This window comes from Pelodiscus sinensis, chromosome 31, assembly GCF_049634645.1.
Source record: "Pelodiscus sinensis isolate JC-2024 chromosome 31, ASM4963464v1, whole genome shotgun sequence".
Taxonomy (NCBI): domain Eukaryota; kingdom Metazoa; phylum Chordata; order Testudines; family Trionychidae; genus Pelodiscus; species Pelodiscus sinensis.
Window position 1 is genome coordinate 7,763,582 of NC_134741.1, and position 27,738 is coordinate 7,791,319.

The 27,738-nt window shown below is 53.0% G+C and overlaps 1 protein-coding gene and 13 non-coding genes across 14 annotated transcripts in view; 8 read left to right on the forward strand and 6 right to left on the reverse strand.

The window, feature by feature from the left end:
• Positions 1-27,738, reverse strand: part of LOC142821517 (uncharacterized) — a 191,127-nt gene that overhangs the window by 25,482 nt on the left and 137,907 nt on the right. The window lies entirely within an intron of this gene.
• TRNAI-AAU (transfer RNA isoleucine (anticodon AAU)) lies at positions 1,719-1,792 on the forward strand. Its single transcript has one exon. It is a non-coding gene; the product is annotated as a tRNA-Ile (tRNA).
• On the reverse strand, positions 2,772-2,843 carry TRNAE-UUC (transfer RNA glutamic acid (anticodon UUC)). Its single transcript has one exon. It is a non-coding gene; the product is annotated as a tRNA-Glu (tRNA).
• TRNAS-GCU (transfer RNA serine (anticodon GCU)) lies at positions 4,059-4,140 on the reverse strand. Its single transcript has one exon. It is a non-coding gene; the product is annotated as a tRNA-Ser (tRNA).
• TRNAR-UCU (transfer RNA arginine (anticodon UCU)) lies at positions 5,664-5,768 on the forward strand. The gene is made up of 2 exons: positions 5,664-5,700; positions 5,733-5,768. It is a non-coding gene; the product is annotated as a tRNA-Arg (tRNA).
• TRNAC-GCA (transfer RNA cysteine (anticodon GCA)) lies at positions 7,797-7,868 on the forward strand. Its single transcript has one exon. It is a non-coding gene; the product is annotated as a tRNA-Cys (tRNA).
• TRNAV-AAC (transfer RNA valine (anticodon AAC)) lies at positions 11,814-11,886 on the forward strand. The gene has a single exon. It is a non-coding gene; the product is annotated as a tRNA-Val (tRNA).
• On the forward strand, positions 14,741-14,813 carry TRNAK-CUU (transfer RNA lysine (anticodon CUU)). Its single transcript has one exon. It is a non-coding gene; the product is annotated as a tRNA-Lys (tRNA).
• Positions 15,322-15,403, reverse strand: TRNAF-AAA (transfer RNA phenylalanine (anticodon AAA)). The gene has a single exon. It is a non-coding gene; the product is annotated as a tRNA-Phe (tRNA).
• Positions 17,736-17,809, forward strand: TRNAI-AAU (transfer RNA isoleucine (anticodon AAU)). Its single transcript has one exon. It is a non-coding gene; the product is annotated as a tRNA-Ile (tRNA).
• On the forward strand, positions 20,006-20,077 carry TRNAE-CUC (transfer RNA glutamic acid (anticodon CUC)). Its single transcript has one exon. It is a non-coding gene; the product is annotated as a tRNA-Glu (tRNA).
• On the reverse strand, positions 21,400-21,615 carry LOC142821711 (small nucleolar RNA U3). The gene has a single exon (XR_012898397.1). It is a non-coding gene; the product is annotated as a small nucleolar RNA U3 (small nucleolar RNA).
• Positions 23,225-23,297, forward strand: TRNAR-CCG (transfer RNA arginine (anticodon CCG)). The gene has a single exon. It is a non-coding gene; the product is annotated as a tRNA-Arg (tRNA).
• TRNAL-UAA (transfer RNA leucine (anticodon UAA)) lies at positions 25,182-25,264 on the reverse strand. The gene has a single exon. It is a non-coding gene; the product is annotated as a tRNA-Leu (tRNA).

Sequence of the window (27,738 nt, forward strand, 5' to 3'; positions counted from 1 at the left end):
GCCCTGGGCTGGCTGTGAAGCTGCAGGGACGTAGGTTCTTTTGCTGGGAGAGGCCTGAGTGAGACAGAAAGTAGGAGGCTTCAGGACTTTTTAATTGCATTAATGCCTAGCTGAAGTCGAAGTAGCTTAATTCAGCTTTTAGAACCATAGCATCATAGGGCCGGAAGTGACCTCAGGAGATCATTGAGTCCAGCTCCCTGCCGAAAGCAGGACCAACCCTAGTTAAATCTTCCTAGCCAGGGTTTTGTCAAGCCAAGACTTAAAAATCTCTAGGGATGGAGATTCCACCATCTCCCTAGGGAACCCATCCCAGTGCTTCACCTCCCTCCTAAGGTAATAGTTTTTCCTAATATCCATCCTAGACCTCCCCCACTGCAACTTGAGACCATTGCTCCTTGTTCTGCCATCTGTCACTACTGAGAACAGCCTCTCTCCATCCTCTTTGGATCTTCCCTTCAGGAAGTTGAAGGCTGCTATTGAATTCCCCCTCACTATTCTCTTCTGCAGATTTCTTCTTCTTAAACGTTTGTACTCCAAGTGGAGCATAGGTCATCTACAAGTCTCCACCTCACTGTGTCTTGACTCACATGAGTGTAGATTATGAAACTTTGTAGTTGTTGTTGCCTTGGAAACTCCCCACAGACCTTCCCTTGGGGTCCCGGGCAGCCGGTCACACTGCACAGCTTACTGTGATCTGAGGGTGCTGTGTAGACACACCCACCCTGTTGTGTACTAGACTGCAGGGGGGATGCTCTGGCCACTTCCTTTCCTCGTCTCTCTCAGGCTGTGTCTCCACTGCAGGGATACGTCTACACTGCAGGCTTTTTGCACAAGAGCAGCTGTTCAAAAACTTGCAGAGCATCTACACTGCATCAGAAAACAGGGCTTCTTGAGCAACAGCTATTCCTCTCCCCCTGGGAGTTGCCCCCTGGGAAAGTGCCTGCTACACAGGGGAGAGGCAGCTTCTCCCTCCACATGGTCTCCAGCCGGCTCCCTGGGGGTGGGGCCTTGGCTGCTTCCTTGCTGGCCTAACAAGAGAGCTCATTGCCCCGCCTCCATGAACCTCCTCACAAAGCTGATTGGCTGGCTAAGAAGGCCACTCAAGGGCACAATCACTCAGCTCCCTGGCATGCACTGAGTGATGGAGCTGACTGACGGGAGGTGTCGGTGGAGTAGGACAGAAGCCCAGCCCCGTCTCCTGTCACTGGAGAGATGGCCCTGTGCTGGGAAATGAGAGTATCCCAGTGATGCTCCTCGCAGCCCAGGAGAAGAAGGGGGCTCTGGGTGGAAAGAAGCCAAGTAAAGCAGGTCCTAGTGGGCATGAACTGGGCACCAGTTTGGCCCAGTTGATTGAGGGGTGGTTGGTGTCATGGGCAGCGCTCAGGACTCAGAACCCTGGAATCTGAGGCCCCTTTCCTGCCCCCCTTCCCGGGCTGTCCCAGTGGCAGAAAGGGGCTGCGGCTGCTGCTGGCAGGGAAGAAGCTGGGAGGCAAGGTGCTGGCAGCAAGAGATTCCGGCTTCTCTTTGCCCTGGGTCTGCCGGCCACCAGCCACCTTGACCAACCCTCAAACCAGCTGCACTAGCCAGCGCACGTCACAGTGAGTCGCTAGTGGCCCTGTCAGAGAAGAGCCATTGGCAGCTGCAGAGACGTCCCTGCAGCTGCCTGAGGCGCCTTTCTTGAAAGGGCCACTGGTGAGCTGTGGAACTGCACTTTTGTAGGCTGGCTAGCTCAGTTGGTTAGAGCGTGGTGCTAATAACGCCAAGGTCATGGGTTCAAGCCCCATGCTGGCCACAGGGGTGTTCAGTTTGGTGACTTCCCTTCCTTTAGCTGCCTGCTATGGACAGGGAAGCAGAAACAAGCAAAAATGTGAGCTTTGCAGGAAGCAGGGCAGAGATCTGGTAGGGGGAGGCTCCAGCCTGTACAGCTCCAGTGGCTAAAAGGGCCTGGGCCTGGCTTCCTGTCCCCAAAAGCAGGGGACCTGATGCCCAAATTCCTGCTGCTGCAGTGGCTACCTCAAGGCACCAGCTGGGGGGCAGGCTCTGGAGCCCAAGCCACACAGGGAGACTCAATATGACTGGGAGGCCTGGAGCGTGTGAGCCCTGCACAGAGGCTGCTGCTGGGGGCCTGCTTCAGTGGCCCAGCAGCTCAAGTTCCCCTGAACCAGCTTCTCTCCCTGGAGCCACCCCCCAGCGCTGCTGAGGCCCCTGACATGAGGCAGTGGGACCACCAGAGGAAGGTGCCAGCCTTAGCCCTTCCTCCCAGCCTCCTCCCCCTCCCAGGGTCTTTCCCCAGCCCCTCCCCAGTTCTACAGTCCCCACATAAAAACCAGAGAGTTTGTTCTTTCAAGGGAAAAGTCCTGATTGTGTTACCGGGGCGGGGGGGAGGGGTAGTGGGAAAGGGGGTGTGTTGGAGGGGAGACACAGAGGGCAAAAAATGAGGAGTAAAGTTAGTTGGAACCTAGGGGCTGGGTTTGAACTACTGCAGAAAAAAGGACTCTGCCCCTGGAGCTGCCCTGTCCGCTCCAGAGCCCTTAGGCTGGCACTGGGGAGGCCTGAGCCCAGGCAGTGCCCAGCCAAGGGGGAGGGAAGGGCTGGGGGATGTTCTGAAAGGCTGCTGGCAGCATTAGACCCTTTTTTTAGCAGTAAGGGAGAGGTGGGAAAGGGGCCCTGAGTTAACCTCTTGGGTCACAGCTGCTGTAACATGTGGCAATAAAGTTGACTAAGGCCATGAAAGTAGACTATGGAGTTGTTTGGTAAAAGTTGCCAGGGGCTTCCCTGACTGGGAATTGAACCCAGACCACAGCAGTGAAAATGCTGGATCCTAACCACTAGACCATAAGGGACACATAAAGCATGTCTCCTTGCTCACCTACACTAGCCTTTCACAGGCCATTTAATGTCCACTTCAGGATGGGGGGGAGGGTCCATTCTCCCTTTCCCAGAGGGGACAAGAACAGCCAAATAGAACATCAAAGCAGCCAGACTGGGCCATGCCAGTTTGCCAGACCAAATAACTAGCCCCTCCCCCGCCACTCTGGAGTCTCTGCCTCTCATGGGCCTTCTCATCCTCAGGCTCCGCTTTGTCTCCAGACAGACCCTGCTCTGCTGCAGCCACCTCCCTCCGGCTGTCACTTCTAGAGCAAAATGCATCCCCTTCATTCTGACTTTGCACACCTGGGATTTTAGCACTCAGAGCTGCACCTAACACCAGCATTGGCTAGTGAGGGGTCTGAACAGCTTCTGCAGAGAGGGAGAGAGAGAGAGAACCACTGTGGAGCATCCTTGCCAACTGTCTCAGAAAGCAGAGGAATGTAAATTCTTTGAGAGGTGGGACAGTGCCAGAGACAGAAATTCACCTTCTAAATGTCCCTTCTTCAACTTTAGCTCCTGATTAAGCCCCTTTGAAGAAGCCAGATACACAGGAAGGGCTGATCACACCTCTCTGAAAATCAGCTTTCCATGGGTATCTGTAGCTGGCTCCAAGTCATGGGACTTGACATCTCGTCTCCCTCCCGAAACCAGGGAAGTGTCTCCCACTGCTGCAGCCTCCTGAGGCTCTATGGCCGTGTCTGTACAGCAGGGACAGCAACACTCACAGCCCCACAGGAGGGTCCCTGGCCTAGCAATGTGAACCCCTGAGCAGCCTCTGATGTTCCCTGTGTGAGCCCCAGAACCAGCCCTGAGTAAGGGGGGCAGAGGGGGAGCAGCTCACACATGCCAAGGGGCTGGCCAGGAGCAGGACATGAGCCCTGGGAGGCAGCAGTGACATCACAGGGGCCTTGTTCAGCACCTCAGCTCATTGGCTGGGAGGCAGTGACCTCACAGAGGGACCATGGCAACAGCCAGGTGGGACAGGCTGCAGGGCTGGGGCATCTCAGAGACCCCCATGGCCTGGCTGCCTGGAATCTCCTTTGTGAGGTTTCCCCTTGAGGTCAGAAGGGATTGAGGGTCCCAGCTGGGAGTGTCTCTCTGGAGATTTCCCCTGTGGAGCAGGCAGGGTTGCAGGAGAGGCTGGCACTGAACCTCCAAGAGAGGCAAGAGAAAGGGCTGCAAGCACCCGGTGAGGATGGGATTTGAACCCATGCATGCAGAGCACAATGGATTAGCAGTCCATCGCCTTAACCACTCGGCCACCTCACCTGAGCTGTTACAATTTGCTTCAAATCACATGAAGTCAGCACTTCAGGGAACCTTTCTGCCACTTGCTGACTGGCCAAGGACACCCAGGGCTGGAAGGTTTTGGCTTTTCACAATGTTCCCTGGGCTGTTGTACAAAGCTCAGTGCTCGTAACAAACCCAAACACCCCCTGGCTACATCTACCCTGTTTTGTGCAAAAGGTCTTGCCCAACAGTGTGTCCACACTGCCATGTGCTGTTGCACAAGAGAAGTGCTTTTCTGTTAAGCAGCCATGGCAGTGTGGATGGTCTCCTGCGTAGGAAAGCTCTGACGGGCATTTTAGATATTTGGCTTTCTTGAGCAAGAAACCCCTGTTGTCGGTCCACACTGCCTCCTTGTCTACGAGTTCTTGCACAAGAGGGCTTATTACTCATGGGGAGAGCAATAACTTCTGTGCAAGAAGCCCTGTTGTCTGATGCTGCACTATAAATTTACTTGTGCAAAAATGTGCCTTCAGTGTAGACGCTCTGTAAGTTTTTACACAAGAGCAGTTGCTCTAGCACAAAAAGCCTGCTGTGTAGACGTAGCCCTGCAGTGTAGACACAGCCTGAGAGGCACGAGGAAATGAAGTGGCCAGAGCCTCACCCCAGCAGGCTGGTCCTCAACAGGACGGGCACGTCTACACAGCACCCTCACCTCGAAGTGAGCTGTGCAATGTGAGCGGCTGCCCGGGACCCCAGGGGAAGGTCTGTGGGGAGTTTCCAAGGCAACAACAACTACAAAGTTTTATAATCTACACTCATGTGACTGTGATTTATTCCTCCACTAACAAGTGTCTCTGAAGGGATGAGAAATGCAGGGCCCAGGTGCAGGGAGCCGGGTCACATTCTCCTGCCTGAGTCTCAGTCCTGGCTGAAGCCTGGCGACAGAGAGAAGAGGTCAATGCAAACAGCCCCATGGCAGCGAGGGAGTCAGTAGGTAGGTGGGTGAAGCAGGGAGCTGGGGGCAGAGTTCAGCTCTAACTCACTAGGGGTGCGTCCCGTACTTCAAAATAATCAATGCGCCTATTTTGAAATAGCTTATTTTGTAATTTGGGTCTGGCTACACAGCACTTGGAAATAAATCCGCATGCAGGGACGTCGGAATAGCGAGCCTGTTATAGCTTGAAATAAGGGGCTTGCTCTTAAGACGCGTCAGTGTGATATGAGCACCACGTCCTCTAAACCTCTGAGCTAGCCGACCCACAGTTGTGAGTCTCACAAGTAGCACTCGCAGGGATGTTGTGGGCTCTGGAACAAGGTGGGTGAGGCAGCAAAGCCTTTCACAGGCAGGGGAATTAGCTCAAGTGGTAGAGTGCTCGCTTAGCATGCAAGAGGCAGTGGCATCGATGCCCACATTCTCCAGTTACAGCTCTCTCTTTTAATTTCAGTGGCCCCCTCCATCTTCCTTCCTTCTCACCCAAAAGAGACAGACCCCGCCCTCCCCCCCCCAGCAATTGCCATGCTGCAAAGCAGAGAGTGGAGATATCAAACTCACCAGCCCATCAGGCTCTGTGGTGCAATGGAAAGCACTTTGGACTTCTAAGCTGTAATGGTTAATGTGAGTCCAGCTAGACATTCAAAGATTGTGGGTTCCAGTCCCACCAGAGTCACTTTAGCTGCTTCCTCATTTCCAGGATGCAGCTTTTACAGACCAGTCAATCCTTAGGCTGACACTGGGGTGGGCTGGCATCCAGGCAATTCCCAGCAGACCCCAGTAAGGGTGGAGGGAAGGAGGGAAGGGCTGGTCCTTGGGGTTAGGGGCTGGGGGTTGCTCTGAAAGGCTGCAGGTGCCATTAGACCATTTTGTCCCTCCCTGTCTCCTGCTAGTGCTGAGCAACACTCAGGCTGTGACACGGCTGCCAAACATCCTGGACAGTTAATAATGAGCCAGACGGGTTTGTTGGCAGCTCAGTGTGTGGAGCCTTAGATGAAACATTTAAAGGTCCCTGGCTCAATCCCAGGCTTTGGCATGTCTCTCGGTGCAGCAGGGCCCTCTCTGCTCCCCTGGCCATGCTCGTGCCCTGTGACATCCCCTCATCCATCCTGGCAGCAGCCCATCTTTGCTTCTAAACCTCCCTCAGATTGGCTGCTTCTGCTTCCTTGGCTAAAGTCCCTCCCCCTGTGCGTGTGGCTGGCAGGGATTGCTAGAGGGATCCATTTACATGTAGCTTCACTGAAACCCCCCTCACTGGCCTGCGCCCAGGTCAGTCCATGTGTGTTAAAGGGCCTCAGGGAGCACAGAGCAGAGGGATCCCCTCGACACACACACACAGTCCCAGCCCCAAGCCTCCCCCATATCCCAGATCCTGTGCCCTGACTTCTCTACCCTCCCACATCCTCACCCCTGCCCTGAGCCCCCCCCCACTCTCACACACTCCCCAAATCCCTGCCATGAGCCTCCCACACTCCACATTTTAATTTCTTACAGGTACTGTCCTATCACAACCCCTCCCCCAACTTCCTGCCTTGAGCCTCCCCCTCCCTCCTGCCCAGCCCAAGGGGTGGTGCCCAATAGAACAGGCCCTGTGAGAAATGTGTCACTTTCACCCCTGGGAGCAGCTCAGCCATGCAAAGGGGCTGCCTGGGGCAGGACATTAGCCCTGGAGGGCAGGTGTGGGTGTGGCAGTGACATCACAAAGGCCTTTTCCAGCCCCTCAGCTTATTGGTTAAAGGAGGTTGGGAGGTGATGACCTCACAGAGAGTCCATGACAATGGCCAGGTGGGACAGGCTGCAGGGCAGGGGCCATCTCAGAGCCCCCCCCCTCCCCCCCCCCATGGCTTTGCTGCAGGGAGTCTCCTTGAGAGTTGCCCTTGAGGCCTTTTTGGAGCCTTCTCCTTTCCCACGACTAACTGACCTAGAAGGTCGATGTCTCTGTGGAGAAGGGAAGAGCTTCCAAGAAGACCATTATATGTATAACAGGAGAATTAGCTCAAGTGGTAGAGCGCTTGCTTTGCATGTGAGTGGTAGTGGGATCGATACCCACATTCTCCAATGAGGGGAAAAATTTCCAATTTTTCTTTTTACCAGCAGAGCCAGCCAGGGGGCTAAGTGGCTCCAGTAGGCCCCCCGCCCCGGCCCCCACTTCCTACTTACTCTCCCCAAAAGCCAGCCACGTTGGGGCAGAGAGCTGCTGGACACCAGCCCTCCTGGGCCGGACAGTGGCAGAAGCACTGGAGAAAGGTTGCAGGTGGGGCAGAATTAGCTCCATTGGAAAAGTGCTGCCTTTGCGCATGAGAGGTAGCAGGATTCACTCCCATCTTCTCCCACCTGCTCGCTGGTGCTGAGGGGCCAGCCCCTTTCCTGCCGCCCCACAATGCGCTTTGTGCAGGGGCCTCTGGTCTTTCTGCCAAGGCGCGTGGCTGGGAGCCAGGACTCAGGACCCTTCCTAAAATATACAAATCCCTGCCCCCCACAAGTCTCTGTTCCACTCACACGCTCTGGCTGCCGCCCACATGGAGCTCAGGGGCCAGGTGGGTGACTTGCCTTGCAGCTGTGACAGCATCAGACCCCTGCCACCCGCCTGCTCAGTGTGGAGACCAAGCCCAAGGGTGGCACCTGGGATGTGAGTTACACAAAAGCCTCTTGTCTCTTGTTCCTCGTCCAGTTCCCAACATTGGCTGCAGACACCACTTTCTGTGGGGGTGTAGCTCAGTGGTAGAGTGTTTGACTGCAGATCAAGTGGTCCTTGCTTCAAATCCAAGTTCCCCCTTGGAAAATTTCCTTCTAGTGGAAATATTTTCCTTTCCAGTTCCATCACAATCTGGCTTTACATTGCTTGAGGTTCTTGACATTAATAAGAACCCATAATGCAGAGCTACTCAACTTTGGAAGCCCTGGTGGCCACAATGAATGGCATTTCACCAGGATGGACAGGGAAGGTGTCCCTAGTTAGTGTATTCCAGGAGCTGGGAATGGGTGACAGGAGGGATCACTTAACAAGTGTCTGTCCTGAGGATTCCCTCGGGACAATGAAATTGGCTGCTGTTGTGAGACAGGATCCTGGGCTAGTTGGGCAACTGGCATGGCCCAGTCTGGCTGCTTTGATGTTCTGTTTGGTTTCTGTTCTTGTCCCCTTTGGGCAAGGGAGAATGGACCCTCATTACCCTCATCCTGCGAAAGGCTAGTGTAGGTGAGTAGTGTAGGTGAGCAAAGAGGCATGTGTCAGGTGTCTCTGGTGGTTAGGATACAAAACTCTTGCTGGTCTGGTCTGATTCCCACTCAGGGAAACCAGCCAGATGTTCCACTTGGCCACTGTCTAGTCATTTTTCTCACCTCAGTGTCTCATTGTCTCATGTAAAAGCAGCTGTGACCCAAGAGGTTACTTCAGGCTCCTTCCCACCACTTCCTCACTGCTAAGGCAACACTTGCCATTTTCACATGGGGCAGAGCTGGGTGACTCAAACTGCCCCTTCTCTCTCTCTCTCTCTCTCTCTCTCATGGGCAGTGCTACAGGAGGAGAAGCTGACACTCTGCTCCATGCTTCCTTTCCACTCTTTCACCTTTCAGAACTTTTTTCTCCTTGCTTGTTCATAGCAGGTAGGTACACAAAGGCAGGGCACCAAACCAAACAGCCTTGGCACCAGCATGGGGCTTGAATCCATAACCTTGGCATTACTAGTATCAAGTATTAAACACCCAAACCAGCAGTGCCACAAGAGAGCTGTTGGAAAAAACACTACAGACAGCTACAGGGACGTCTCTGCAGCTGCCAAGGGCTTTTCTGTGATGGGGCCACTAGTGACTCACTGTGATGTGGGCTGGCTAGTCCAGCTGGTCTGAGGCTTGGTCAAGCTCATCTTGCCCTACAGGGCCACTGGCAACAGCTGCTCTCTTGTGTGCTGCTGTGGGGAAAAGCTTCCCTGACAGCTGCTGATCTAGCTTGGTGGGGACAGTGTTAAACTGAAGGTTTAAAGGTGTCTGGTTCAATTCCTGGCTCTAGCAAGAGACCTTTGTTTCTGTGGCTGAGCTGTTGGTTGGGTCCTCTGTAGAGAACCTGTCTGTCCCCCCTAAAAGGGCCTTGCCTGCTCTGCCTCATCCAGGGGAGGGGAAAAGAACTCTCCTTAGAAGTAGAGTCAAACCAGCCACCTAGGGGCAGCTGCTCCAGTCCTCTGCTCTATAAGCTGAGATATGGAGGGGCCTATGGAGGGGATGCTTCTCTGTCAAGGTGTATCTGTACACAAGGGCAGGAACAGAATCCTGGAATCACCTTCTGCCCAGACTCACCCTCTTGGAAACAGCTGGTTTGTATAGGTGAGGAGAGAGGGTCTGTGCCCATCTGCCAGTAGCTCCTGGGGTGGGGGGCAGGGCTTTGTGTGTTGGTATCACACGTGACATCACAAATGCCCTGATGCACATGGCTTGACACCCCCTCCTGGAGCAGCAGCAGGCTGGGAGGGTGGCGCGCTGGGATGGAACAGGCTGTCAAGCCTCTTTGGCTCCTGCCATCTGCTGCTACATGGCACCAAATTTTGGAAAACCCTGTTCTCTGGACATGTCCCTTCTGCCTCGTAGAAAGAGTGTCCTCTTCAGTCTGGACGTGGCACTGAAAGAAGTAGAAGGAGATTGACGGGATGGGGAGAGTGGGGAGAGTGTCTCAGGAGTTTGTTGCTTTGGTTAGAGGTGTGGCCAAAACACAGGCCTCTCTGTGAGGAAGATTTGAACCTTTGCAAGGAAAGTCTATTAGATTTCAAGTCCAACACCTTAACCACTTGGCCATCACAGCTGTGAGCTCAGCGGTGCTTGGGCACCAGCAAACAAAAGATCTGAGGGCCACATTGTCATTCCCTTCGGTGGGGCCCTGCTAGACTGTAGCTGTGAAAGCTTAAAAATCAACAAATGGTCCTAGAATGAGAGAATCCTGCCTTGTGTCCATGTTTGCTGTCCCAGAGAGCGGCCCCATAGCTAAGCTGGCCCAGGCACCTGCCAGGTCTGGGGGAGGTGAGGGATGCAGCCCCCAGTGGTGCCTGGCCAATGTGTCTGCTCTTCCCACCATCCCCCCTTATGTAGCTGGAGGCAGCTTCCTTCAGTTGAGCTTGGCCATGTCCTCACAGCAGGAAGCCAAAGGCAGCAAGAGCAGATTTCTGGCACCTAGTAAGGTGCTCTCTGGTAATAAAGGTTTTCTGTCAACTTTTAAGTTCAAAAAATATGAACAGGAACATAACACCAAGTATACATGTTGTGTCCAAATATATTTATAGCTGATTTAGACCAACTGACATTAACTGAGATTTTACAATGTATTCATCTCAATACATATGGATTCGTTGGGGGCCATAAAAGATAGATATTGCCAAATTACCTGTGGGGCCGTATTAAACCGGAACACGGGCCGCAATTGGCCTCCGGGCCGGACTTTGGACATGCCTGCCTTAGCCAAACAGTCTGACGTCAGGGCATCCAATTACAGAAATCGTCAATTAAATTTGGAAAAAAACAAAGCCTTATCAACAAGATGGCAGACAGGTACGAGGGAGTACATCTCCTGTCCCAACCAGCCCAATTAACACATACCAATAGCCCATCCTGTAGGCCTCTTCTCACGGGGTGACAGAAAGTTCACTCTGGTCTACGTGCTTGAGAGAAAAGCTGAAATGGTTTCTGATATACAAGATGGCTTCTAGCTAAACATAAAATAGCTTCTACACAGGGAACACGAGGCTTTTGTGTAACACACATCTCAGGTGGGATGGACTCTCACTGAGCCCAGACTGAGATGGACCCTAACGAGTGAATCTTGCTACCTCTGGGGTCTAGCAGCTTTTCACCCCAGCTTTGTGGGAGGCCAAGTAGGAAGGGGCCTCTGGAGGCTCATAGCCCGCTGGCCTGCTGTGTCTGTGGAAAGGGGGGAAGAGGACACATACTTCTCACTGGGGAACAGGGCGCATGGATCCCACTCGTTCCTGCAGAAAATGAAACAGGCTGAGCATTTTGCAGAGAACAGGCCAGAGCCCTTCTCCTGCCCCTGGAGAGATGGAAATGGGGCCGTTCCTTGTGGGGAAAGAAGTGGATGTGTCGGGAGTGGGGTTCGAGCACAAACCTCTCCACAGACCAGAACCCCACATTAGGGGCAAAAAAGAGCCTTGAGTCAGGCAGTGGAGAACACCTGGCTCCTGTTACGCTGAGATGGGATATTAGGAAACTTTTTCCATGCAGCCTGGCTAGATCAGTTGGTAGAGCATGAGACTTTTAATCTCAGGGTCATGTGTTCAAGTCCTTTGCTGGGCAGTACCCTTCTTTAACTCACATTCTCAGCCTGTGAGCAATTGGCTCTCAGTTTTCACCAGTGTTTTAGAAAGAAAAAGTCTAGTCCTGGGGTCCAGCTTTAGTAGAACCAAAGAGAGAACCAACTGCAGTTTCCATCTTCTAAGGAGAAGGGAAGAGAATTTTCTTCTCAGTTCTAGCCACATCAGCCCAGGGAGGAGAAAAAATAACCCTTCGCCGGCTGATTGTCCCCCGTCAGCTTCTGTAGCGTCACCTCCTTCCACAGCAGCTCCAGCTTTGAGCTACAAATCTCAAGGGGCTGGTGAGGAAATTAGGCGCTTCCCTGAGAACAAGAGGTGGAGTGTTCACAAGGAGCATCCCCCTCCCCTGCAGAGCAGGGTGTTAGAAAGAGCTAGGAACAGACCAGTCAGACAAGTTCCACCCCTCAAAATGTGTTTCTGTGGTGTAGTGGTTATCACGTTCGCCTAACATGCAAAAGGTGCCTGGTTCAAATCCAGGCAGAAACAGAGAGTCTTCTCTTATTGCGCTGCCCAGGTAACTGCAGCTGCTGCTGACCAGCCTGTTGATGAGCCCAACGCTCATGTGACCGGGGGGGGGGGGAGTAACGTCAGCTGATAATGCCCCTGGGTGGCAACCTGGGGAAGCCAGATAAATTAGGCCAGGCAGCTGCTTGTGCCTTGGCCTCCCCTGCCCTGGGAGGCTGGTGCATTGGGCCGGCTCTGCCTACTGCCTCCCTTGTGTGACTTGTCCAGTGTAACAGGCCACATGTCGGAAAAGCCTCTTCCCCCCCCCCCAAAAAAAAAGCAGAAGAAAAAGCTGCACAAATTGGGTTTTGAAGTTTGCGTAGCTTTTCCCAGAAGAGCAGTGTAGGGCAGACATAGCCTGAGTGTTGCTCAGCACTGGTAGGAGACAGGGAGGGATAAAACGATCGAATGGCACCTGAAGCCTTTCAGAACAGCTCCTAGCCCCAACCGCAAGAACCAGCCCTTCCCTCCATCCTCACTGGGGTCTGCTGGGAACTGTCTGGACTCAAGCCCACCCCAGTTTCACCCTAAGGATTGCCTGTTCTGTAAAAGCTGTGCCCTGGAAATGAGAAAGCAGCTAAAGTGACACTTGTGGGACTTGAACCCACAAACTTTGAATGTCTAGCTGGGCTCACATGAATCACTGCAGCTTAAAATAGTGATAGAAAAGTAGCTATGTTAGTTTAGGGTAGCTGAAACAAAATACAGAAAAATAGAGAAAAAAACAGTTTCTTGCCATTTCAGCCAGAAAGGACATTATATCAATGACTTAATTACCTGCATCCTGCTTCAAAAGCCTTTTAAAACTGCACTTTTAAGGGAATTCTCTGAACTGTTATTCATGCTAAAATTCGACACTTTACGGCGGGGTCCTAACAAAGACTCTAGTTATCTTACCCATTACAAAGATAGCTTCCCCAATTATCACCTCTAATATCATTAGCTCACAGACATTTACCTTCCCCCCCCCCCCGCATCCCCGTTCTGTTCTGAAATTTGATTTGTCCTTTTCATATGTGTTCGGTTTTTTTAATTGTATCCGTTGATATATATGGTTGTGACAATTTTCTTCCACTATTTGATCTGAGGAAGTGGGTCTGGCCCACGAAAGCTCATCATCTAATAAACCATCTTGTTAGTCTTTAAAGTGCTACGTAGTCCTGTATTTTGTTGCAGCTTAAAAGTCCAACATGCTTTCCATTGCACCACAGAGCCTGATATCTCCACTCTCTGCTTTGCAGCATGGCAATTGCTGGTGGCAAAGAAAGGGGAGCCAGGTCTGTCTCTTTTGGGAGAGCAGGTAGGAAGAGGGAGGGGGCCACTGAGCCCCTGACAGTGAAAATAAGGGATAAAAGCTGAGCTGCAGTTGGAGAATGTGGGCATTGATCCCACTGCCTCTCGCATGCTAAGCAAGCGCTCTACCACTTGAGCTAATTCCCCTATTGCATTTATAGAGCCCTTCTTGGAGGCTCTTCCCTTCTCCACAGAGACATCGGCCTTCTAGGTCAGTTAGTCGTGGGAAAGGAGAAGGCTCCGAAAAGGCCTCAAGGGCAACTCTCAAGGAGACTCCCTGCAGCAAAGCCATGAGGGTGGGGGGGCGCTGAGATGGCCCCTGCCCTGCAGTCTGTCCCACCTGGCCACTGTCATGGATTCTCTGTGAGGTCATCACCTCCCAACCTCCTTTAGCCAATAAGCTGAGGGGCTGCAAAAGGCCCTTGTGATGTCACTGCCACACCCACCCCTGCCCTCCAGGGCTAATGTCCTGCCCCAGGCAGCCCCTTTCCATGGCTGAGCTGCTCCCAGGGGTGAAAGTGACACATTTCTTACAGGGAGTCCTGGGAGATGAAGCAGCTGGAGAGAAGCCAGGAGAGCAGAGGCCAGCCTGAGAGCTGAGAGTCAGAGGTGCCCACTGCACTGTCACACCACAGGTCGTATGGTGTAAGGGGCAGCACTCAGGACTCTGAATCCTGCAATCTAAGTTCAAATCTCAGTGGGATCTACTAAGACTCAGCTGGTTGTTACAAGGTTCAGGTGTTTTGGCTTCCATGCCCTGAGGCTCAAAGAAGAGAGTTTTGTTCCTCTTGCTGGGTGTCTGAGGCCACTGGAGCTCCATCTCCAGACGGAGGAGGCCGGCGGGAAGGGCCTGATGCCATCACAGCTGCAGGGCAGGTCACCCACCTGAGCCCAGCCCGTGCTGGAGGCAGCCAGACAGTGTGAGCAGGTCAGAGAGGGGATTGGGGGAAGGGCCCTGAGTCCTGGCTCCCAGCCACGCACCTTGGCAGAAAGACCAAAGGCCCCTGCACAAAGTGCATTGTGGGAATAAGAGTTGGGGCAGCAGGAAAGGGGCTGGCCCCTCAGCACCAGGGCGCAGGCAGGAGAAGATGGGAGTGAATCCTGCTACCTCTGCCATGGCTTGGCCCAGGAGGGCTGGGGTCTAGCAGCTTTTCGCCCCAGCTTTGTGGGAGGCCAAGTAGGAAGGGGCCTCTGGAGGCTCATAGCCCCCTTGTCTGCTGTGTGTGTGGAAAGGGGGGAAGAGGACACATACCTCTCACTGGGGAACAGGGCGCATGGATCCCACTCGTTCCTGCAGAAAATGAAACAGGCTGAGCATTTTGCAGAGAACAGGCCAGAGCCCTTCTCCTGTCCCTGGAGAGATGGAAATGGGGCCGTTCCTTGTGGGGAAAGAAGTGGGTGTGTCGGGAGTGGGGTTCGAGTTCAAACCTCTCCACAGACCAGAACCCCACATTAGGGGCAAGAAAGAGCCTTGAGTCAGGCAGTGGAGAACACTTGGCTCCTGTTACCCTGAGATGGGATATTAGGAAACTTTTCCCATGCAGCCTGGCTAGCTCAGTTGGTAGAGCGTGAGACTCTTAATCTTAGGGTTATGGGTTCAAGCCCTATGCTGGGCAGTGCCCTTCCTTAACCCACAGACTCTGGTGCTGATTGTGGAATAAAAGCACTTTATCTTTAAACAGCTGCCATGTGAATGTACCTGAAAGTCACAAGGATCAATGATCTTTGTGAAAGGCAGGTGGCCAGTAATTAGAGCCCCAGGTATGTTGTGTGCACAAAGGAAGGTAGGAATGTGCACTGGGCAGTCTGATAATGGTGCTTAGTGAAAAGTAATAGGTGTAATCGCAGTGCGCAGGAGGGTTTTTCTTGTGCAAGAAGGGGCAGTGTAGACGCTCCTTCTTGTGCAAGAGTCTCTTCTGAAAAAAGTGGTGGCAGCTTATTAGCTATGCAAATGAGGCTCAGCAATATTCCACACTTAGCCTCATTTGCATATTACTCATGCAAGAAGCTACAAGTGTAGAAGCACAGGTGTCCCTTCTGATGGGTCAGGCACGTTCTTCTCAGGAGTCTCAGAGTTTGGGTACCTTGTTGCCTTAGGAAGGGGTGTTACCAAAACACAGGCCTCACTGTGAGCAGGATTTGAACCTACAGAGGGAAACCCTATTGGATTTTTAGTCCAACACCTTAACCACTCAGCCATCACAGCTCTGAGTCCTAGTAGCTCAGGGAAACCGGTAAATAATCTCAGTGCCAAGGCCTGACGTCACCTGACAGAATTCACACAGCAAACCATTTCAACGGTCGTACAGAGGGGTCCTGGGCGCTCTGGTCTGAGGCTGCCTTGGAGGTGAGTTCAGCTTCCAGGTCTCCCTCCTCCTTCTTGGTCTTCTTCCTTCCTTTCCCTTTCCCTCCTTCTTCCTCTTCTCTTCTCCCCTTTTCCTTCTTCTCCCTGGTCTCCTTCTTGGACCCCAGTTTATATAGTGATAATTTAGTCCTGCTTAACCAATTATTTTAGTTTAATGTTACTAACCAAAGCTAACATACTATTATGATTTACCTAACCAATCATACTTCACCGCCTTTGTTGATTTTCCCCCAGCAACATTAATGATACAGCCGACAGAAACAGCTACAAACCAGACAGCGATCACACAGACAAACAATAGGAAAGTGAGGACAATAATCATAGAATGCCGACTGCACAAACACAACTCTTGCTAAGCAGTGTTTTGCCAGACAAAGTGCTGTTAACTAAGTTCTCTCTACCCATCCTTAGATCTCTTTCTTACTTGGTGACAGTGGGGGTCAATAGGATCAGACCCCATGGTCACAGCCTAGTGTGACCCTATTGAAATGCCACTTAGATGGAACGTGAGCCCAGTCTCTACAGTTAATTGCTGCTGTTCTGCAGTCTGCTTTAGTTTAGATCTGCCAAATAGCTAGAGGTCTTTCAATGGACACACATTGTTACAGAACCTTTCCAAGCATAAGACACCCAGACCCACAATCAACACAACTGCAAAAGGACTCAAACCCTCAGTCTTTTGACCCAAAGTCAGATGCCTTATCTTTTAGGCTACACAGTCCTATTTAGGAATGGATATTTTGAAGTGTGTAAGAAGGGAACAGTCTAGCTAGCCCCCCCCCCCCCCCCGCTTTGTTCTGCCAAAGCCGGTTGGGTGGGGTGGGGCTGGTTATGGGGAGGCAGAGTCCTGTGCCTGTCTCAGGGTATCCCAGGGAGGCTCCTTGCAGCCCAGGAGAAGAAGGGGGCTCTGGGTGGAAGGAAAACAAGCAAAGCTGGTCCGAGTGGCCATGAGCCAGAACTCCAGTTCAGCCTAGTTAAATCACTGCTGGCTCATGTAGGTCCCATGGGCTGTGTCTCGACGGGCCAGTTTTTCCGGAAAATCAGCTGCTTTTCCAGAAAAATTTGCCAGCTGTCTACACTGACCACTTGAATTTCTGCAAAAGCGCTGACTTCCTACTGTAAGAAATCAGTGCTTTTTGTGGAAATACTGTGCTGCTCCCATTCGGGCAAAAGTCTTTTTCCAAAAGACTTTTGCACAAAAGGGCCAGTGTAGACAGAGATTTCTTTTTTGCAAAAAAGCCCCAATCGAGAAAATGGTGATCGGGGCTTTTTTGCGGAAACGCGCATCTAGATTGGCCACGGACGCTTTTCCGCAAAAAGTGCTTTTGCGCAAAAGTGTCCTGCCAATCTAGACGCTCTTTTCTGAAAATGCTTTTAACGGAAAACTTTTCCGTTAAAAGCATTTCCGGAAAAACATGCCAGTCTAGATGTAGCCATGGTGTAAGAAGCAGCACCCAGAACTCTGAATCATGTGATCCGAGTTCAAATCTCAGTGGGACTTGCTGGGGTTGGGCTGGTTGCTGCAAAACCCTCCAACTTTATGAGCTTTGGGCTCCTTATCTGCAGGCTCCCCAGAGAGAGAGTTCTGTGTCTGATGCCCCCTGGAGCTCAGTCTGATGCTATGGTCTGCCTGGCTGAGATGGGCTGGGCCCTAAAACTTAACCTGCCTGGAGCTTGCTGCTTACCCTTGTGGTCTCTTGTGTGGTCCCCAGGAGCTGCCAGGCTCTGACTCTTGCCCCCCTGGCGCTAACTGGTGCCCCCCCCCAAACAATCTTTTAAATGGGTCTTTCTGGTCCCTCTCAGGGTGTTTTTCTCCTCAGCAGCAGCGCACAAGAGAGAAGCTGTTGCCAGTGGCCCTGCAAGACAAGATGAGCTTTGCCTGCCCCCCTCAGCCTGACTCGTTACTTGGCCCCATTCCTGCCTCTCTTCCCAGTGGCTGAAAGGGGCTGCGGCTGCTGCTGGCAGGGAACAAGCTGGGAGGCAAGGTGCTGGCAGCAAGAGATTCCGGCTGCCTCTTTGCCCTGGGTCTCAGTGCGCCATGCCGGCCACCAGCCACCTTGACCAAACCTCAAAGCATCTGGACTAGTGAGCCCACATCACAGTGAGTTGCTAGTGGCCCTGTCAGAGAAGAGGCACCTTTCTGAAAGGGCCATTTGTGAGATCAGCTTCCGAAGGCCAACTAGCTCAGTTGGTTAGAGCGTAGTGCTAATAATGCCAAGGTCATGGGTTCAAGCCCCATGTTGGCCACATGGTTGTTCACTGCAGTGACTACTCTCCCTCTTTTTCTCTCTCTCCCCTCCCCCTAGACACAGTCTTTAGCTGCCTACTATGGACAGGGAAGCAGAAACAGGCAAAAGGCTGAGAGCTTTGCAGGACTCAGGCCAGAGAACTGGTAGGAGGAGGATCCAGTCTCCACAGACCCAGTGGCTAAATGGGTCTGGCCAGCTTTCCCCTAATGGCAGGGAAAACTCTTCTCTTCCCTCCATTGTCCCCAGTGGGGTGACCTGATCTCAAATTCCTGCTGCTGCAGTGGCTGGCCCATGGCTCCTCCAGCCCAAGCCACAGAGGGAGGCTCCATATGTCCAGGTGATGGGACCATGTGCCCAGCCCACAGAGCTGCTGCCAACCACCTGGTCACCTGCTTCAGTGGCCCAGCAGCCCCTCTCCCAAAACCTGCTCCTGCTCAAGGCCCCCCTGAACCCACCCAGGCTCCTGCTCCTCTGACTCTGCACTAGCCAGACCACATCTCAGTGAGTCGCCCGTGGCCCCATCAGAGACGAGCTCTGGGCAGCGGCAGAGACGTCCCTGCAGCTGCCTGTGGGGTCTTTCCCAAAGGGCCCCTCGTGGGCTGCTGGCTCAGCTGTTTAGAGCTTGATGCTGATAACGCCCAGGTCGTGGGTGCAAGCCCCATGCTGGCCACAGGGGTGTCTGGTTTGGTGACCTGCCTTTGTGTAGCTGCCTGCTATGGACAGGGAAGGAGAAAGAAGCCCTGGGAGGTGAAGCAGCAGGAGGGAAGCAAGGAGCAGAGTGTCAGCTGCCAGCCGAGAGTCACAGGTGCCCTCTGCCTCCTGGGACCGCCCCTCCCTGAGCCCCCAGCCCCCTGTCTCTCACCGTGTGCCCCTTGGGGAGTCCACTCGCTCTGGGCTCCGGGGGCCTCCCGCTCCCACAGGGAATGACACAGCCCTGTGCCCTCGCCCAGAGCCACTCCTAGCCCATGTGAAACAGGAGGGTTCATTGAGCGTCTGACACAGCACAGGGACCCAGGCAGGCAGCAGGGGCTGCGGGTGAGGAGTGAGGGCACCAGAGGGGGCAGGGAAACAAGTAGCACCAAGACTCTTGCCACCAGGGTCTGGCCACCCGACTCCCTGCCCAGGCTGCTGGGCCCCCGACCACTTCAGCTGCCAGGTCAGCCTGGGAGCTAAGGCAGGAATGGGGGGAAGGAGCAAGTCAAACTGCAGGTGGCAGGAAACACCAGTCTCGCCTTCCTGGGCCGGGCACGACGGCATCATGTTTGTGACACGGCTGCCAGACATCCCGGACAGTTAATAACCGACTAGAGGGGTTTATGGGTAGCTCAGTGTGGGGAACCTGAGATGAAATATTTAAAGGTCCCTGGTTCAATCCCAGGCTTTGCCATGTCTCTCGGTGCAGCAGGGCCCTGTCTGGTCCCCTTGCTGTGCTAGTGCCCTGTGACATCCCCTCATCCATCTTAGCCACAGCCCAGCACTGGAAACTCCCGTCCATCTGATTAACCCCCTTCACTTCCAACCCTCCCTCAGAGTCCTTGCTTTCTTGGCTAAAGTCCCCTCCCTTGTGCGTGTGGCTGGCAGGGGTTACTAGATGGATCCATTTACATGTAGCTTCACTGAAACCCCCCTTGGTGGCCTGCGCCTAGGTCAGTCCGTGTCACTGGCTCAGGGGTTTCTCCCCCCAGCGCGCTGCAGAGAAAGCCCTTGTGTGTTAAAGGGCCTCAGGGAGCCCAGAAACCAAGTTAAAAATAAACCAAAAGGAAACATTTTTGCGCCCAGTGGAACTCCTTGCCAGAGGATGTTGTGAAGGTGAAATCTACAAGAAGGTCCAAAATAGAACTGGAATATTTAATGCAGGAAAGGTCAATCAATGGCATTTAACCAGGATGGACAGGGCAGGTGTCCCTAGCTGGTGTATACCAGAAGCTGGAAATGGGCGACAGGAGGGATCACTTAATAACTGTCTGTCCTGAGGATTCCCTCCGGACAATGAAATTGGCTGCTGTCATGAGACAGGATCCTGGGCTAGTTGGACAACTCACATGACTCAGTCTGGCTGCTTTGATGTTCTGTTTGGTTTCTGTTCTTGTCGCCTCTGGGCAAGGGAGAATGGACCTGCCACCCCATCCTGAAGTGGACAGAAAATGGCCTGTGAAAGGCTAGTGTAGGTGAGCAAAAAGACAAGTTTCATGTGTCCCTGATGGTCTAGTGGTTAGGATCCAGCACTCTCACTGCTGTGGCCTGGGTTCGATTCCCAGTCAGGGAAACCAGCCTGTGGTTTCATGTGACAGCTACCTAGTCTCTATTCTCACCTATGTGACAGCAGCTGTGACCAAAGAAGTTACTTCAGGCTCCTTCCCACCTCTCTGGCACTGCTGAGACAACACTTGCCATTTTCAGAAGGGGCAGAGCTGGGTCACTCAAACTGCCCTTTCCCTCTCCCATGTCGGCAGCCCTGCAGGAAGCTCTGTGGCACACACAGCACTAGCCTGTGTAGTCAGGTTGGTACAAGATCCATTGGTTCAGTTTGGTTGTTGAAGGAGACAGAACTTGCTGCAGCCTCAGTACCCTGCGGAAATGACCCATCAGGCCTGGGCCCCTTGGAGAGGCAACGATTCCCCACTGGCCAGGGCAGAGCCTCCCTCTGACACAGTCATGGAGCCTTCTCCCCCTGGTCCTGCCTCCCCCTTCACTCTGCTCTCACTGCTCGGTGCTGCCAGGGAGGGGCCTCACTGCTCATCAGTGTTTCTGTTCCAGGAGCAGGGTGAGTTTCATCTTGTGCACCAATATTGAGTCTGTGGGTGCCTGTTCGGGGGTGAGCCCCTGCGGTGCCTGCCAGTTACTAACAGTTACTAACAAATATCTTAGCTACACGTTATGGGAGAAAGACACTAACCCAAGGGATAATTAACACTGGGCTGCGGCTGGGCTGCGGCTAGTCTCTGCCTCCCGCAGGGCCACTAGGGAACAGATGGGAGACAAGGCATAAGGCAGATCCAAGGGGCTGGCTAAATCCAGTGTGAGAAGCAAATGGAAAAAGACGCAGCAGCAGGTGAGAGAACATCATGAAAACATCAGGATCAGGACCAGAGCAGTTTGGCTATGTCTACATTGGCAAGATTTTGGGCAAAATCTTGCCGCCTGTCTACACTGGCCACAAGTATTTACGCAAGAACAGTGAGTTTGTAATGTACAAAATCAGTGGTTCTTGCGCAAACACTCTGACGCGCCCACTCACGGATAAGCCCTCTTGTCAAGTATTCTTGCGCAAGAGGGCCAGTGTAGACAGCAACGTTAATTTCTTGCACAGCAAAGCCCAATGGCTAAAATGGCCAGCGAACCTTTCTTAAACAAGAGAGCATCTACACTGGCACGAATGCTTTTGCACAAAAGCACATGCCAGTATAGATGCTCTCCTGTACAAATGCTTTAATGCAAAAATTCTTGCATTAAAAGTATCTGCACAAAGTCATACCAGTGTAGATGTAGCCTACAAGTAAATCCAGAAATTAAACAAAAACCAAGACAAAACAATAAAGTGAAATCCCCATTCCTCTCTACTGCAAAACTAATTTTGAACATTAGCTAACCACTCAGCCTGTGTTCTCTTCCTCCAGCTTCCCAAAAAGAAAGAAAGAACAATCATCAACAGCAGACAGCAATTACATTAAAGCAATACTGTCTGCTTGCCTCATGCTCAGAAGAGAACACTGTCACTCATCCTCATGGATAGCGAGACCAACCACTTTCAGCTGTATTTCTCTAGTTACCAACTATAGGAATGATCCCTGAAAGTACAGTCTTATTAACACCCGCTTCCCTACACACCCACACTCATGTGCATTCACTTTCTCCTCATGAGGAATGTTTTCAAACAACACTTAGAAAACTAAAAAACAGAAATAATCTCAGCAAAGTGCTTGTCCCATTCAAACACACTCCACCAGGTTTAGAAATCTGCATATTAGAATATGCTCCATGTCCCTGTTTACAGAAACACGCCTCCTGATTAGCATGTGGAGCACCTGGCAGCCAATCAAAATCTCCTGGTCTACGTCTACACTGGCACCCTTTTCCCGAAAAGGGATGCAGATGAGCCAAGTCAGAATTGCAAATGCAGCGGGGATTTAAATTTTCCCCGCTGCATTTGCATGAACATGGCTGCTGCTTTTTTCCGGCTCGGGGCTTTGCCGGAAAAAAGTGCCAGTCTAGACGGGATCTTTCGGAAAATAAAGCCTTTTCCAGAAGATCCCTTATTCTTCTTAAAATCAGGAAAATTTAAATCCCTGCTGCATTTGCAATTCTGACTTGGCTAATCTGCATCCCTTTTCCGGAAAAGGGTGCCAGAGTAAACACAGCCCTGCTGTTTCATCCTGAAACTGCAGTTCCTGGGGCTACTCTAAGTCAGTGGTAACAAACTGCCAGTCCGCAGACCAGCAAGGGGCCAAGAACCCCTGCCTGCCGGGCAGAAGTGGAAAGTAATAAAGTAGAAATACTTGATCACACTACTCAAGACCTTTTTTGGGTATTTGTACTTTACTCAAGTAATTTATTTTTGTTGCACTTTCATTTTTATTCAAGTTATTTTATTTTTTATAGACAATATTGTACTTTTTACTCCACTCCCATGTCCAGAGGCGCTGGGTTACTCACGACTTACATCGTTCTGATTTGCTAAAGCCCAGCTGCATGTGCAAGAACCAGTCATCCAAGAAACAGCCAATCCAAAAGCACAATGCCCCTGCCAAGGAAGAAGCCTTTTAATAGCTGCTCCAACACCTTGTCATTCAAACCCAGTATCCCTGCAGGCCCTGCCAGCCTGAGACCTGAGCGAGCAGGGCGGCTGCCCAGGGCTCTGTGCTGAGCGGGTGATATGAGCAGTCTCATGTGACCTTACCTGGGGCCAGGCAGCTAAACAGGAGGGAACCCAGCAGCCGGGGTCAGGGAGGACAGAGACACTTACTTGTGCAGGGTGAATCCTCTGCTCTGGTGGGTGGGTGCCGGGGGCAGGGGCTCCCCATTCCCCCTGGGACAGAGGTCCCTGTAGAAGCCCTGTGGGGGGGGGGGGCAGGCTGTGCTGGAAGAGGCTGGGGGTGGGCGGCCGAGGGGGGTGGGGATTGAAGAAGCATCTGTGTGGGCACTTGGGCAGCCAGCTCGTCAGTGAGCAGCAGAGCACACGGGCCCAACACCCCCCAGCCGAGCCCCCCAGCTGCTCTCCCAGGGCTGTGGCCGACCAGCCTGCACTGCTGCCAGCCCGGGCTCAGCTCTGCCAGCAACCTGCCCAGTTGCCTCTCTGCCAGGGGCTGCAGACGTATCTGCTGGGGTAGAGAGGAGGGACGTGTCTGCCCAGCCAATGTGAGGGGTGCGCCTTTGGGACAGAGAATTTCTGTCCCATCTCCTTGTTTTTTGTCTTGTCCCAGTGGCCTAATGGACAAGGCACTGGCTTCCGGAGCCAGGGGTTGTGGGTTCAAGTCCCACCTGAGGTATAGAGCTGTGACCTTCTGGGGTTTGATTTTGAAGCACTGTTTTGCTTTTCCCCATGGGAACTGAGAGATGGTTTCCCAAGAAGTGTCACATCCCATAGGACAGCAGCTGTCTAGTCCCACCAGCTCCAGGAGTGACTCAGACAGAGCGAGGGGGCTGGAGCAGAGCAGGGCCTGTCTGGTGACAAGGCAGAGCCTGAGGAGGGGCAGCTCTGGCAGAGGCTCAGTAGGAGCCAGGGGGGAGCTACTTGGCCTGGCCCTTTTACAAAGCCCTTGAGCATGGGGCTGGCTTTGGGGGAAAGTTCCCTCAGCGATGGGATGGGGAGGAGGTTGGGCTAGGAAGGCGCCGTTCTCCCTGCTCTTGCCCCCAGATGACATGGCTGCCAGGCCTGGGTGCGGGCAGACTGGCAGTTGCTGCACCAACACGGGCAGGAGTCCCCACTGATGTGGGGGGAGGCAGCCCCACCAGCAGGCACAAGGCTGGGCCAGCATACGGGGGGAGGTGTTCGACTGCGTTTCCCTGCTGACATGGAGCTGGGATGCCAGGTGTCTGGATTTGAACCAGACAGTCCAGTATTTGAGCTTTCTGATCAGGAAACAAACTGAGAAAATAGAAATGTCCGGTATTTTCTAAATAACAATAATGTCGATTGTGGTGTCATGTCAAGTGTCTCTGGTATTTTTGTAGAAACCATCTGGCAGCCCTACACGGAGCCCAGGTGACAGGACACCTCCTAGTACTCACTGCTGCTAGCAACACCCTCACACCACTCCTCACAGCTCCCCCCACCATGGGGCAGGCAGGAGGGGATTGTTCCCCCCAACTGACAGAGGGAGGGACAAAGGCTGAGAAAGGCAAAGGGCCTTGTCTGACCTCACACAGCCAGTCTGGGGCAGCGCTGGGCACAGGACCCAGATGCTGAAACTCCCCCTCAATCTGGAGTTTCACACCCTGACTGATCAGAATAACGTGACCTCCAGTGAGATAGAGCCCCACAGCCCCGCCTAGGGATGGCTCAGCCAGTGGGTTAGAAGCACCGGGACACAGAGAGACTCAGGAGCTGCTCAGAGACAACCACTGGCGAGAAACAGAACAATTCCCCGAGCAGACGATTGGTTCTGGCTCATTTGCTGGGACTTAAGGAGAACAAGGAAGTCCTGAGTCTCCTCCCTGTGACTTCCTCCCAGCTCAGCCAATCAGAACTGGGACTAGAACTGGAAGGCTGTGTCCGCACTGATGGGCTGTGTCTACACTGGCGGGTTATTGTGCAAGAAGGGCCGTTCTTCCGCAGAGCATCCACACGGCCCACTCGCTCTTGTGCAAGAAGTTTTACAGTAAAGCGTGGTAAGAAAGGGCTTCTTGCGCAAGAGCTACGCTCTTTTCTAACAGGTGTAAGTCCTCTTGTGCAAGAGGGCAGTGTGGATGCAGGACAAGGGTTTCTTGCCCTATAGCTAAAATGGCCATCAGAGCTTTCTTGCACAGGAGAGCATCCACACAGCCATGGATCCTCTTGCACATGGCAAGATGCCACCAGACATAGCCAAAGGGACCTTCAGAGATGAAGTCCAGTCCCCTGCGATGGTAGCAGGGCAAATCACAGTCCAGATGGATGTCTCTGCAAAGCAGGGAGCTACCAGGAGTGGGGTTTGTAAGTCCTCTTGTGCAAGAGGGCAGTGTGGATGCGGGACAAGGGTTTCTTGTGCAAGAAAGCCCTATAGCTAAAATGGCCATCAGAGCTTTCTTGCACAGGAGAGTATAGATCCTCTTGCACAAAAGCACATCTCACACATGCCACCAGACATAGCCAAAGGGACCTTCAGAGATGAAGTCCAGTCCATAGCAGGGCAAATCACCATCCAGATGGATGTCTGTCCAAAACAGGAAGCTACCAGGAGTGGGGTTTGAACCCACACAGACAAACATCTATTGGATCTTAAATCCAACAACTTAACCACTCGGCCATCTTGGTGATAGAAGAAAGGCTAGATGTGTGCAAGTTCTCTCTCCCAAATAGCCCAGGGACTCGTTCTCAGAGCATCTTCCCGGCCCATCCCTGTGCCAGGGCTTCCCACTGAAAGGGTGAGAAAGCCTCCCCCTCTTCCCTAGTAAGGAGGGAAGCAGGGAAAAGGGAAACCAAACAAGACAAAACCCAACGTCCCCAGGGATTCCGAGGGACAAAGGCCTGGTGGGGAAAATACCCCCCGCCCCCGACCTTCACCTAGGCTATGTCTACACTCCCAGCTTCTTGCACTAGAAATATGCAAATGAGTCTAAGTTTAGAATATAATGGAGCCTCATTTGCATACCTAATGAGCTGCCATTTTTGTAGAAGCAGTTCTTGCACCAGAGAGAGCTGTCTACACTGCCCCTTCTTGTGCAAGAAATCCCCTCTTTTGCAATGCCACTATTCCTGAAAATAATCGTCGTAGCGGCCTTGCACGAGAGGGTTTTTCTTGTGCAAGAAGGGGCAGTGTAGACAGCTCCTTCTGGAGCAAGAGCCTCTTCTGCAAAAAAGGTCACTCATTAGGTATGCAAATGAGGCTCGGCGATATTCGACGCTTAGCCTCATTTGTATTTTTCTCACGCAAGAATCTGTGAGTGTAGACAGAGCCCTAGTGTTTTCCCTGCCTTGCATTTGGCCAGCCCCCATGGATCAGGCCAGTGTTTCCAAATCTTTTTTTTATACCATGGATTGCCAAACCCATTCACAAATTTTTGAACGACCGGTAATATTACATTTACATATCTGCATATCCATTATGCAAATAACAAATCTGCAAATATGGAAATAAACTGTTGCCGGTCCCTAACAGATCAGTGTTTGCAGATATCTACACTTAAAAAAATTCACAGAAACAATTCCCCTCAGGCTGCTGGAGGGGGCAGCTCCTCCCCCAGGGGGACTGGAGCCTGCAGAGGGAGGGGCGCAGGGAGAGGCACCCACAGAGGCAGGGGGCATTTGGGACACCCTGGTTATAAACTTCAGAAATTTTGTCGGGGGCAGAGCAGTCGGTGCCCTCAAGTGCCACCACCAGGCACCTCTGCCCCCCCTCCTGCCCCATGGGTGTGGGGGAGCTCCCGTTGTATCTCCCCCCTTCCTTCCGTACAAGCCCTGCCCTGTGTCTCCCCTTTCCCAGCCAGGCTGCTCTTGCTCCCCCAGTCTCCTCCCAACCTCCCCTGCCCCCTTTCCTTTCCTGTGACCCCCCCCCCCCAAGTTTCCCTCCATTGCACCCCTGCTCCCAGCCACCCCATGTCTGGCATGATCCCTCCAACCTCCCTTCAGCACCTCCTGTCTCCCCTTCCTGCCCCACCTCACACGTCCCTGTTCCCTTTCACTTCTCTTATCTGCCCCACCCCTCTGCCTGTGCTGGGCACTACCTGGACTCAGGCCTCCCCAGTGTCAGCCTAAGGGCTCTGGAGAGACATGGTAGCTTTGGGGCTGGGCTGCTGCACAGCTTAGGGCAGGGGTGGGCAGTGACTTTTGATGTGGAACCACTCCCAGGGCTGCACTTTTCCATGCTATTAATGGAGGAGGTGGGGGTCTGGGATGCAGGTTGGTGCAGACAGGAGCTTGGGGCAGAGGACTGGGGTGCAGGAACAGTTCCAGGAGGTTGGGTTGTGACCTGGGGCAGAGGATTGGGGTGCAGGATCTGGAAGGGGTAAGGGATCAGGATGGGGGCAGAGGGTTTGGTTTACATGGGGTACCAGTGGGTTGAGGGAAGGGAGGGGCTGGGGTGCCAGAGGCAGGCTCTGGCTGGGAGACTTACCTGGCTCACTCCTGGCCAGCAGCCCAGCACATTTCTCAGGCAGCCTGCCCTGCCCCCACACAGGCTCTCAACCTCCGTTAGCCAATAAGCTGAGGGGCTGCGAAAGGCCCTTGTGATGTCACTGCCACACCCACCCCTGCCCTCCAGGGCTAATGTCCTGCCCCAGGCAGCCCCTTTGCATGGCTGAGCTGCTCCCAGGGGTGAAAGTGACACATTTCTTACAGGGACTGTTCTATTGGGCAGAACACTGCTGGGGGCGGATACGTGTCTATTTGAGGCAGGTTCCTCACTCCCACCTCCCAGACACGTACTGTGGCACAAAGACTAACGGTCCCTGCACAAAGTGTGTCACAGGGATAAGCGTTAGCCCCGGGAACAAGCATCGCCCTTCAGAAGAGACACCCCTGGTATGGAGCCAACAAGCCCAGGAGACACCCACCTCAGGATCCCCAGGCACTGACACAGACTCCCTGGCACAGGAGAATCCCAAGCCTCAGTTCTGCTGGCCAGAGTTTTCTCCTCTTCTGTTTCTTGTCAGCTCCCTGCAAAACACCTCACAACGTTAGATGAGGGTGAGTGGGGATAAACCCAGCTGGGCTGTAGAGCGGCTGTTAGATGGGGAAAGAGAGGTGCTCCCGCCGCCTCCCCGAGCAACTCACACATGTAAGAAAACTGC